This window comes from Ursus americanus, chromosome 13 (genome assembly GCF_024610735.1).
Source record: "Ursus americanus isolate L20-20 chromosome 13, mUrsAme1.1.p, whole genome shotgun sequence".
Lineage (NCBI taxonomy): Eukaryota > Metazoa > Chordata > Mammalia > Carnivora > Ursidae > Ursus > Ursus americanus.
In genome coordinates this window covers 23,946,603-23,960,201 of record NC_142139.1, presented here as the reverse complement: position 1 = coordinate 23,960,201, position 13,599 = coordinate 23,946,603, and positions in this window count along the sequence as shown.

The window sequence follows — 13,599 nt, the reverse complement described above, 5'->3', positions numbered from 1 at the left end:
CCTGCACCCCCACGCATGCATAACAACCCTCACTATCAACATCTCCCACCAGAATGGCACATTTTTTACAATCCATCGACCTATATTGACATATTATCACCCCAAGTTCATCATTTACATTAGGATCACTCCTGGGATTTTACATTCTGTGGCTTTGGACAAATGTATAATGACATGTCAACCACTGTAGTATCATACAAAATAGTTCCCCTGCCTTAAAAATTCTCTGTGTTCTCTGCCTATTCATCCCTCCCTCCCACTAATGCCTGACAACCACTGATCTTTTACTGTCTCCATAGTTTTGCCTTTTCCAAAATGTCATATAGTTGAATGCCTATGTTGTGTATAGCCTTTTTGGATTGGATTTTTGACTTAGTAATATGCATTTATGTTTTCTCTGTGTCTTTCCATAGCATGCTAGCTGATTTCCTTTTAGCGCTGAATAGTATTCCAATGCCTGATGTATATTGTAGATTGATGTACATGTATGTATTCATTAACCTCCTGAAGGACTTCTTGATTGCTGCCAAGTTTTAGCAATTATGAATAAAGCTATTATGAACATCACGTACAGATTTTTATGTGGACATAAGTTTTTAATACCTTTGGGTAAATACCAAGGAACATGTTTGCTGGATCATATGGTATGAATTAGTTTAGTTCTGTAAGAAATCACCAAATTATTGGGGCCCCTAGTGGCTCAGTCAGTTAAGCATCTGACTCTTGGTTTCAGCTCAGGTCACAATCTCAGGTTGTGAGATTAAGCCCTGTGTGGGGCTCCATGCTCAGCATGGAATCTGCTCAGGATTCTGCCCCTCTCCGCACTAATGTTTGTGTTCTCTCTCTCTATCAAATAAATAAATAAATAAAATATTTAATTAAAAAAATCACCAAATTATTCTCCAAACTGGTTGTATCAGTTTGCATTCCCACCAGCAATGAATGAGAGTTTCTGCTGCTCGACATTCTCACAAGCATTTGGTGTTGTCATTGTTCTGGATTTGATTTTGGGCCATTTTAATAGGTGTGTAGTGGTATCTTATTGCTGTTTTAATTTACATTTACCTGCTGACATGTGATGTGAAGCATCTTTTCATATATTTATTTGCTATCTGTATATCTTCTTTGATAAGGTATCTGTTGAAGTCTTTGCCTGATTTTTTAACTGGGCTGTTTGTTTTATTGCTAAGTTTAAACAGTTATTTGTATATTTTGAATAACAGTCTTTTATCAGGTGTGTTTTGCAACTATTTTCTCCTACTCTGTGGCTTGTCTTCTCCTTTTCTTGACATTGTCTCTTGCAGAGCAGAAGTTTTCAATTTTAATGAGGTCCAGCTTATCTATTATTTCTGTCATAGGTTGGGTCTTTGGTGTTGCATCTAGAAAGTCTTCATCATACCCAAGGTAATTTAAGCTTTTTTCTTATGTTATCTTCCAAGAGTTTTATACTTTCGTGTTTTATTATTAGGTCTGTCATCCATTTTGAGGTAATTTTTGTGAAGAATGTAAGGTCTTTGTCTAGATTTTTTTTTTTTTGCATGTGGATATCCAGTTTTTCACACACCATTTGTTAAAGAGACTGTCTTTGTTCCATTGTATTGCCTTAGCTTCTTTGTCAAAGTCCAGTTGACTGTATTTATTTCTAGACTCTCTATTCATGTTAAATTGATATTCTTATCTATTATTTTGCCAATATCACACTGTCTTGATTATTGTAGCTAGTTTTATTATAAGTCTTACACTTGGGAAATAGATTTTTGTAGAACTAACTCCTTTACATTTTGTATGATTGTAAAAGTTTGTATTCATTTTCTATAGTAGAGTAAAAAATTACCAAAAAATTAGCACCCTAGGGGTACCTGGGCAGCTCAGGGTGTTAAAAGCCTGCCTTCAGCTCCGGTCATGATCCCAAGGTACTGGGATTGAGCCCTGCATCAAGAGAGCCTGCTTCTCCTTTTTCCCTCTGCCTGCCACTTCCCCTGCTTATGCATGCTCTCTCTTTCTCTCTCTGACAAATACATAAACAAATAATCTTTAAAAAATTAGCATCTTAAAGCAATATGCATTTATTATCTCTCAGTTTTGTAGGTCAGAAGTGTAGGCAAGTGCAGATAGGTGAATCCTCTGCTTAGGGTCTCACAGGCTGAAGACAAGGTATTGGTAGAGCTGGGTTCTTTTCTGGAAGCTCTTGGAGAGAATCAGCTTTTTAGCTCATTCAAGTTAGCAGAATCTAGCTCCTTGTGCTTATATGTCTCTGGGTCCTTCCTCCCTGCCGGCTGAGGATTGCTCTTGGCTCCTACAAACTGCCCACATTCCCTCTTATGTGGCCCCTCTGTTTCACAGCCACAGTGGAATCTCTCTCTCATTTCAAATTTTTTCCATGCTTTGAATCTATGTGACTTTCCTTTTGGAGAAAAGTTTCTAATTTTGAAATGCTCACCTGATTGGGTTAGACCCACTAAGATAATCCCCTACCAGTAGTCAGCTGACTTGCAAAATTCCATCTTAGCAGTAGCTTAAAAACAAGGGGATGGGATTGTAGGAAGGCTTTTTTTTTTTTTTTTTAAGAATTCTGCCTACTGTGAACTTTATCTACAATTACAACATACATATATATCTATATCTTTGTTTTGCTTTTTGTCCCCCTCCCCCCCCACACACACCCAAGGCAACGGTGAAATTGTCTCTATCCTATAGTATTTTTATATATTCTTTTGGCTCTATACTTCCTTCTCAGAAAAAGAGCTAATTGGAAGATATTTCATGTTTGTTTTGCATATCCAATATACATTATTTTCTTTTTTTTCCCTTTGACTATTACTTTACTCTTCCTCTTTGTAACACTTGTGATTTCGCTCTGCCTTCTCATTACTGTTTAGAAGAATGCAAAAATCCTATTCTCGTTTAGAAAATCAACCCTGGTAGCAGGGAAAGGACTTATACAATAGTGAAAACCTTCAAAGATGCCCAATTTCTTCTTAATGGTGTGTCATCCTTGCATCAGTAACCTCAGACTACTTACTAAGTTTACATTCCTTAAGCCTACTAAGAATTTGCAGCATGAAATACCATACATATGTTTATTTAAAGAGTATTGATTAATTAAAACACTATTAACACTATTGATTAAAACAAAGGTTCCCAAATTTCAATAATTTTCAGAATCATTTGAGAAGCTCATTAGCAATGTAGATTCTTGGGGCACCTGGGTGGCTCAGTCAGTTAAGCGTCTGCCTTCGGCTCAGGTCATGATCTCAGGGTGCTGGGATTGAGCTCCGCATCAGGCTCTCTGCTCAGTGGGGAGTCTGCTTCTCCCTCTCCCTCTGCCACTCCCCCACTTGTGCTCTTTCTCCCTGTCTGTCAAATAAATAACTAAAATCTTTAAAAAAAAAAAAAAAAGAAAGAAAGAAATGTAGATTCTTTGGCTCCATTTCACAAGGACTTCTACTTAAAAAGTGTAGAGTGAGGACAATAAAACTACATTGATGCTAGTGCAAATGATAAACACACATTGATGCAGTATCCTGGCCTCCATGTGCTCACACCCACCCTCCCACACACACCCATTTATGCAACACTGGAACACATGCATGCAGTCATATCAAGTGACAACCTTATCTTGATTCTCAAGTGAAACTATAGTTTTATTCTACATATTTAATGTTGCAGATATCCTCAGCCAGGTGAGTGGAACTTTTGTTCTGATCCCTGAAAGCAGGACTGTAGACCACACAATTATTATTAACTCCTATCCAGCCTCCAGTATTCCTCCATTAAGCTAGACACTATCCGTGTTCAGGGAGTATGGTGTTCAAAAGATCGATGACACTGGGAATTGAAGATAAAGCTAAATGTACATTCATGAAAGGCTTGTGTGCTTCACAAAGAAGTTTAAACTTCAATCCACAAAGAGAAAGAAGCTTCAGTTGGTTGAGCAAAAGCCACTCCCTATAGGCCTGATATGCAGGATTTAATATATAACGAATAGCTTGCATGTCTCTAGGAAAAGCTGGTGGGCCGGAGGTTAGGGAAGCTGCCAACAAAGGCCAGGCGAACAGTAAAAATCTTCCTCTGATGTGGTAGTGGGTGGCTCTCAGAACTTGCCACAACTCCTGCAATTCTCATGAATAGCTGTAAAGCTCCAACGACTTCCGCAACTAAGCAAGTGTTTTGTAAGAACTCACCAGTAAAGGACGCTGAATCTCATATCTGGCCACCTTTCTAGTACTGATGGGGCCTAAGTAATGTGAGCTCCTGGTCCTTCTTCTCACCTTTCTCTCAGGTTTCCTGGAGTATGTAGTGTCTTTAAATCCCCCCTCACTATTTTAAGTGGATTCTCCACTACATTTTTTTTCCTTAATTGCCCAATGTTAATGGTCAATCTCCCCTTGCCACACACCCCGGGGCCCTGACCGATGGCCCTACACTTTTATCTAATGCCTTGCATTATATTTGAACATCAGAAATGATCTGTTACTATTACTGGGATAATTAAATTATCTCATTAATATATTAATTGAAAAGCTCCAATTAACCCTGTAGACACCAAAATATAATCATCTTAAGGAAACTGTTTCACATGGTCTTTATATATTAGAAGCATAGTTCTAAAACTTCAACAGTGTTTTGTTTTTTAAATAATAAACCCTCAAAAATACCATTTGCATGTTCCTGATAAATAGTGAAGATATATGAATCTAATTTTTAAAAAGTGATCATGAATAAAAATTTCGAAATTACTAAATATCCTTTTTATTTTCCACTGATTTTATAATACAATGCTTCTGATAAACTAGAAAAATGTGTGAAAACAGTTATAGAAAATATACTAGTGTATTTTTCATTTTTAATATATAAAATGTCCTCTAACATAAGAATTTCTTCCGTTATTGTTTAAAAAAATGTAATAGTGACAAGATTCCTGCGGCAATTTCTTGGGTTTAGATTTTTATATTCACTTTGTCTCTGTGGATAAAAAGGATGAAAAGCAAAGAATAGACACTCAGAAAAAATAAATCACCTTTTCTTTTCTGAATATATGTATAATGTTAGGAGAACCAAAGAATCTGAAGAGCCAGAACTTCATCGGTGTTCATTGCACAAAGTAGCTATTTTTTAAGTTTTTGGTCATAATCTGGTACAAATTTACACAAATCATGGAAAGTCTCTAATTCCATTATCAGTTAGAAAGAACGAATTAGGCCTAAGAAAATAACAAAAATTAATCCATACCTAAGTACATAATGACAGCTTTGAAAGACAGTCCAATTTTATTAGTTTCCTAAGGTTGCTGTAACAAATGGCCACCGACTTGATAGTTAAAACAACAGAAACTTGTTTTACCACATTCTGGAGGGCGGAAGTTTGAAACCTGTGTCAGGAGGCTGAAGTAAGTGTTGACGAGGCACACTCCCTCTCACGTGGCCTTAGCAGACAATCTTTGTCTCCCCCCAGCTTGCAGTCCTAAATTGAGCCACTCCAATCTTCAGGACGTCATTCTCAAATCTCTGCCTGCTTCTACTTTATATCACCTCACCCTCAGCATGGGAAATCTTCCCCTTGTAAAGATACGTGGGGTTACATTTAGGCCCACCCAGGGGATCCTAGATAACCTTCCTGTCTCAAGATCCTTAAAAACCAATCACAGCTGCAATGTCTTTTTGTTTGTTTGTTACCATGTATAGTAGCTTTAACAAATTCCAGGGATTAGGGTGCGTACATATTTTGGGGAGTCATGGCATAGTTTACCATTGCATTCTTTTGTCTTTGAATTCCTAATGTCTACCAGAGAACCGGACAATGGTTACACAATAGTTGGAGTTTAACAAGTGTTTTCACAAAAATGAATAAATGGAGAGATTTAAGACTTATTATTAAGAATTTCAGGCATTTATATAAAACACTTTGACATTTGCTTTATGTGTCTCTATTTTTAACATTTATATCAAACTACTAATGTATCCCCCCTTTTTTTTTGGAAAGGTCAAAAATAAATCATAGAATTCAATACAGAAATTTACTCTTCTTAAATAGTTCCAGCAGTAGTATTTTAAAACATCTTACTTTATTACAGATAAGATATTGTACTAATTTTTTTACATGATATCTTGTATTCGGCAAACGTTTCATTTGTTCCTATGTTTTCTTCGGGGCCAGTTTTTCCTTTTTTTAATTTATATGTGTAGAATTCAATACAATCAAAGAGCTCAACTACATGGATGTGCTAAGCTTACCTACAGAGCTCTCTGACTTATCTATATCACTTATGTTCCAGTTTTCCTCCTATAAAAGCATGTGAGGTCTCTCTCTGCCACCTAGTTTCAGATCTTTGATAACGATTTTAACAAAGCGTCAAATTTGGAATAATTATCGTCTTTGTTACTATTCAATTTTTAAAAATATCTATTACTTTGTCAAGCTATATTTGAAAGCTCATTTTTTAATTTATATATTCCTTATATAACTTTTACATTTTAAAACACAAACGGCAATATTTTTCTGAATGTACACATAAACACAAAATTATATGAAATGTCTCTGGTATAGTGCCAAGTTCAAAGAATATTAGTTTTCTTTTCTGCTTCCTTTTTTAGCCACTTAAAGTGAATAAGAGCCATGTTCTAAATTTGCTATTATTAATATATTAGAATAAAATATCTTATTGGAAAGTTTAACTGTTACAGAAATATTTCAATATAATTCTCCTTCTGAAATATTTAACAATCAGAGAAATTTTAATCAAAATACACTGCATTCTTAGCACATGAAATCTTTTCCTTTCATTGCAAAAGTAGGTGTATATTTGTATGGGGAGGGTTATTGAAGAAACAGTTTTTGTCTCCCTGCCCCTGCCCCAGGTCCTTGGACTGAGCTGAAGACCCACACTGTCCCTGACTTTCTGTGTCATCCACTATTAGCATCTAGAAGACTCTTGACATTCATGATTATATTATTATGGCATTCTCTCCATGTCCTGAGGCAGGCTCAGGAGATGCAAATACCAGACTCACCTTGAACTATTTGTATTTTCTAAATGATCTATTTACTAATAAATATGGGCGAATATTAGAAAGTAAAAATAAATTAAACTCTAAAGTAATATTTAAGAAGGCATACATACCATTGCATAAAAAGTGTTCATATATTCAGGTTCTTCACAATATATCTAAGATAGGATATACTGCAAATAAATTTGAGAAGTTCTATTATAGGTCAAATAATGGAAAATGGCCATGTGGCTCATTTATTATGCCTTCTTGAACATCATTCATTGGGAGAAATTATAGGACCAGTTCCTCATTTTCCCATGATATGTGGTGCAGAACCTGGAAAACTTGCAGACTGAATGCCAGAACCCAAGAGACGGTCATAGCCTCTACACTGTGGAATTTCAGCTTGCCTGACTGAGCAATCATTGACCTTTCACCTTGTATAATTAGAGACTTACATAAAATAGTAATAAAATATACTGTAACACTTGCTATTGTCAGCTTATTATCAATGGTTGGTTAAACAGAGACGGAAGGACAGGTTTTGATATAACCAATATTGTTTCTCTGAAGCCCTGAAACTTAGCTAGATTCCATGGATTTTCGCAGGAGGCTAACTCTTTATCTGAGAAACCAACATACAGTAAGTACTCAGTCTTAAATGAAATAAACATTACCTCACATCAATATTCCAGAAACACATAGAATATTAATAACACTGAAAAAGAGAATGAGAAACAAAAACTATCAGTGGGTCCAAGCTTGGAATCTATATGAAAGGGACAATGGTTAGATAGATTGGGAAGTTATTTCAAACAGGTGTATAAAAATAAAATAAAAATAAAAAATAAAATAAAATAAAAATAAAGATTCAATAGGTATTAAGGAGTTCTATTGAGATAAACATGAGAAACAGCAAAAATAAATTGTTATAGAAAAAATAATATATAGCTCATGAATGTTTTAAACTTTTTTTAAAAGATTTTATTTATTTATTTGTCAGAGAGAGAAAGAGAGAAGGGGACAAGCATGGGGAGAGGCAGGCAGAGGGAGAAGCAGACTCCCCGCTGAGCAGGGAGACTGAAGCAGGACTCCATCCCAGGACCCTGGGATCATGACCTGAGCCGAAGCAAGGAGCCTGCTTCTCCCTATGCCTGCCACTCCCCCTGCTTGTACTCTCTCTTCCTCTCTTCCATTGCCATCTCTCTGGCAAATAAATAAATAAAATCCTTTAAAAAAATAAAGAGAATTGAGAAACATCTGAATTATGGTTAAGTTAAATTATAGTTGGAGCTTCATCTGATAACTAGAGTTAACTTGTTTGAAGCAACTTTCAAACAATAATAGAACAATCTTTCTTTTTTCCTTCTGTTGCCTAAGATTGTATAATATAAATGTTATTAAAACTATAAAGTAGGGGTGCCTGGGTGGATCAGTCTTTAAGCAGCTGCCTTCCGCTCAGATCATGATCCTAGGGTCCTGGGATCAAGCCCTGCATCGGGCTCCCTCCTCAGTGGGAAGCCTGCTTCTCCCTCTCCCACTCCCCCTGCTTGTGTTCAATTTCTCGCTATGTCTCTCTTTGTCAAATAAATAAATAAAATCTTGGGGAAAAAAACTATAAAATAAAATAAATAAGAAAAGAAAAGGTGTGCTTGCCAGGTTGCAATTTCTTATTCTTGGTTTTATAGATAGCAGCAATACCAATATATCAAATGTAAAAAGGAAAAAAAATAAAAGTTTTTGTAGCAGAATATTTTCAAAAATTTGACCGATAATATTTCCACGGTTTGAAATGGTATTTTGGTACCATTCATTAATTTTTCTCCACTTCTCTTCACTTTGCCTGCATCCATTTTGTTCTAACTTACCTGCAGCAGCTGCTAATATAATCTAAGTACATTCATCTTTTGAACGTGATCGACCTTGTAGAGCTGGGTTACAACTAACATGACATCAATGCTGATGGACTGACTGCATTTCACTACCTCACTGATGTTGATCATGTCTTGCCTTATGATGTAAAGCCTGGTTCATAGATTACCGATGAGACTACTCGGGCAACTGGATGAATGTCTGTGGCAAGTTCAACTACCAGAGTCATAAAAAGGAGGGACAACACCATTACTCTGAGGATCCAGACATTGATGACACATCAGTGAAAATTATTGGTTCATGTATTTTTCTAAAGTAGGAGACCTATTTTATTTCAAAGTTGGTATTTACCAAATTGTACTAATACAATAATTGTACCTGTTCGTTTGTACATATATCAAAGGCCCATGGTACATAGAGCAGATATTTGTTTTAGGGATGATACTACCATTTTGAAGATCAGTTCATTTATAAGAAAGTTTCTTTTAACTTGTACATTTGCAAGACATAGCTGAGCTGAATTCTTTATCACTGCACATTCTAATAGAATTCCACTATTGCCTATTTCCCACTGAGTTTGAAAAGAATGGTCTTTTGTTATGATAAAATGCTCTTGATTCTGTGTAGAAAAGGATGGTACAATTTTATGGCAATGCAATTTATGTTAACAACATAGATGAGCCTGTAACTGCTCTCCCATTAACATTGTTGTTTTTCTCTGTTCACCATTTTCTAAAAAGTCCACCTTTAAGGTTGGAATATTTCATACTTGTCTCCAAACAAAATGTGTCTTTTTTTATAAAAATTCACTTATGTCAGTTGAGCTGTTATTCTGGGTAAGGAGATGGGGAGAAAAAAGTCATTTCTATTTTCCCCTAAAGGCATTTTATTCATGAGCAAAGTCTAAATGGCAAAATCTTATTTCTTCTACAAGTTTGTTCATGAGGATAAATGTTACTCCACTTATAAGAAATAGCATATGATAGTGAAAGTGCTGACTAATTTAGTCCACAATAAAAAAGTCCAATTGAAGTAAAGTAGGGTTTTCTTTTTTCTTAAGATGAATAATTCAAAAAGTCACTTATTTAAAACTAATTAACTATAAAATAATTTTACTGCACCTGTGATATTCATGTATGTAACCTAAAAATAAAATAGATTTTAAGATATTTTAATAGATTTAGAAAAATAAGACATATATACTGTAAAATCAGTGTATATACAGTCTATACTTCTCTATACAGTCTATAGATGTATAGACTATATATATATACTGTATATAGACTGTATATATAGTCTGTAGCTGTGTAGACTGTATATACACTGATTTTATAGTAGTCTATATACAGTATATATGTGTGTATATATACACACATGCAGTCATGAGATTAGAAAAAACGATGGCTTGAAGGTTTTAAAGTGATAGAATTAAATTAACATATAGTGTAATTATAGGAGGCAATTGAGAAAGGTGATCGGGTGAATGGGATATAGTTAGTGACCAAGATACCCTTAATATGCCTTTCAATTTGGCTAAACATTGGATAAGTTTCTTCCTGAATATAGGCTCCTGACCTACCTTTTCTTGGAGCATTTACCTTAGGTGACTTGTCATTGAAAATTTTTTCTCTGACCCCCTTTGAAATGTATATAAATCTCTTCTTGCTAGGTTTAGGACCCAAGGAATGTCTTTCTCAAAGACCTGAGGCCTTCCCTTTGAAATGTAATGATCAAGAAAGATAGAGGCCTATCTCCTAGTCTCTGTGGGAGGCACAAGCCTAACTTCCCTGGATGCCAGGTAGCAAACAAAGATAGCATCATCATAGAAAGCATCATCTGCAAACTCAGAAATAACTCCAGGTGTTCAGTGCATTCCATTGAGCCATCTCTACCTCCACAGTATGTCCTCCAGTACTTTTCTGCTAGCTTAGCCCCATGCTTACAACCCTCCTGACTTTGTGTCAGTGGAGTTGAATTAAATCTCTCTCCCTTATTGCAACAGCCTTGAATAGTCTCCCTTGCTTATTCAATTTTGTCTGATGAAAATTTTCTTTGACATTAACTATACAGGAGACTCAGAGAGAAGCAGTATTTTCTTTTTCCTTTCTATGTTAGTGAGTGGATGGGAGGCTTATTTCCTATAACAAATGTCATCTGTTCAGTTAGCGAGAGGGACCGTGGTAGATTAATTACAAAACTTTCCCACAATTATTTATCCCTGTATTGGTGTCTTATCCAATGTATATTTGCAGCTCCGTCTCTTAAAAAGAAAAATCTAATTCTGTACTCTCTAAGTCTGGGCTTGCTTTGTGATGTGTTTTTGCCAGTGCAATGCCGTGAGAGTGATCTTTCGCAAGTTCTGAGACTAGGCTTCAAGAGACATCCACATTGTTTTAGGACGATGACACTGCCATGGAAACTAGCCTGAAGTAGCCTGTTGAAAGATAAGACACCATTTGGAAGAGAGCTCATTTTCCCCACTCTTGGCCTCCTGAACAGTCTACAGCAGCCATTTCCTAAACAAGTGAGAAAACCAGCCAAGACAAATAGAGCAACCTATGTGGTGCACAGCTGACCATGGGTCCCTGGGTGAAGCCAGATGAGACCAGATAACCATTTTAAAAATCAGCATCAAATATGATTTTTTTAACTTGATATATTTATCTTTAATTTTACAAAAATAAGTATGAAGTAAATGTGATCTGATATATGCATGATTTTATCTTTAGAAATGGATTCAATTAACTATTATTTTCTATTTGAATATGTTTATGAGTTTAGATAGAAGCATGAAGAGACTATTTCACTCACCTTTGTCAGATTATCATCTAAAATTTTCATGTGTTCTCTTGGCTGGGAATTTTAAATTTTCTTAAATAAGAATTTAGAGAGAAAATTAAGTGTTTGTGTGTGTGTACATGTATGTGTATCTGCATATGCCCATGCATTTGTAAAGTAAGCTTTTGGTCAACTGTGCCAAAGACTTGAAATCGTGTTTGCATAATTGTGCCTTTCTTACATGTATCCAACCTCCTTATTTTAGTATACATGGATGCTATGTACAGGAAAAAAAATACTTATTTCCCACCCACTGACTCTAGAAATATTTATTTAGTGCCCAATATGTGTCCTATGCAGTGGTATTTACTGAGGATACATTTGAAGAAGATATATGTAGACATTGTCAATTTTATGGATGAGATTGACAATAAACAAACATGCATGAGCACTTTAATTGTGATAATTTAATTGTGATAAATATTATGTGAAATACAACAGGCTGTAAGATTATCTAACCTTGGAGGTCAAGGGGTATAAGAAAGGCTATGTCTATGTTTTTATATTATATTTTATTATATTAATTATATGTTATATTTATGTTTATATAAAACATCTGAACAAACAAAGAATTATGATTATAAGGTGCCAAGGGAGTATTTCTGGAAAAGACAATGGCATGCTTAAGAATTCTGAGTGGGAAGGGACATTTAATGAGCTTACGGGAAGAACATAAGGGGTAGAGAAGGGAGACACATATCACTGATTTACACTGGAGAGGAAGGCAGGTAACGCATCACTCTGGACTGTATATATGACTTAAGGACCAATGGCTTTACACTTGAGCCACATGTTTTTCACGCTGGGGAAATGATATGAGTTTAATATTTGCCAAACCCGTCATATAAAGATTTTAATGCTTAACTCTTACCTTTAAAGAGCTAATAGTCTCATAGGGGATATGTACACACTTCTATTTTATTTATCATCAGTGTTTAATGGTGCATATATATAGGCACATACATATATATTTTTTCTATAGGGAGATGAAAAGCAACAAGTTCACTTTAAAAAGAAACAAATTCATCTTAGAGAATTTACCTTTAACACAGAGAAGATTATAGTCCTAGTTTCTGATTGGATCTGGATGCAGATCGGATTATTGCTTGCCTGAAAATAGATAGGTTGGTTATCACCAGAAGCAGACGCTGATGTAGGAGTAGCACTCATGCTGGCATTTTACATAGAGATTGGTGATGAATTTGCAATCACACCACACTACCAAATGTGTAACTACTCCATAAAATAATTCAATAAGCAACTAGGCAGAGTTAGGCAAGTCTATTTGTGAGTTTGCCAGTGAAACTGGCACAATGCTATGAATTCACTAGGCACATTTTATTATCTTCATGGGCGTGGAGATAAACTACATTCTTCAGCTTTACTAACATATGAAGTCATAAGACTGAATTTTGACCAAAGGGACATGGGTACAAGTGATGCTCCCAGGCTACATGCCTAAGACCTGCTATGTGGTCCTGTGTGCTTGGTTTTTTGCTGGCTGAATACAGTGTATCCAGTGGAGAACCCTGAAGCCTAGTGATGGTAAGCCCACCTAATGTGCTTGGATTGTGAGATGAGATAAAAATGAACCATTTATTGTGGCATAACCCTGACATATTGGGATTTTTTTGCTACCACAGCATAGCCTACTCTAACCTAACTTTTCTTGGTATACAAGTGGAAAGATTTGACAAAAATGTTATTTTTTTGCTTAAGGAACCTATATTTTACATAGCTCATGGTCATCAGTATCTATATGTTATTTCTCAGAGCTCTCATGAGAAATTTACATTCAGACACTCACAGATTCAAAATTCGGGGAGTATTGGGAGGAATGGATAAATTAACGAGTACTCAGTGGATTTGTAAAACAATGAGTTCTTAAGTGTGAATGATA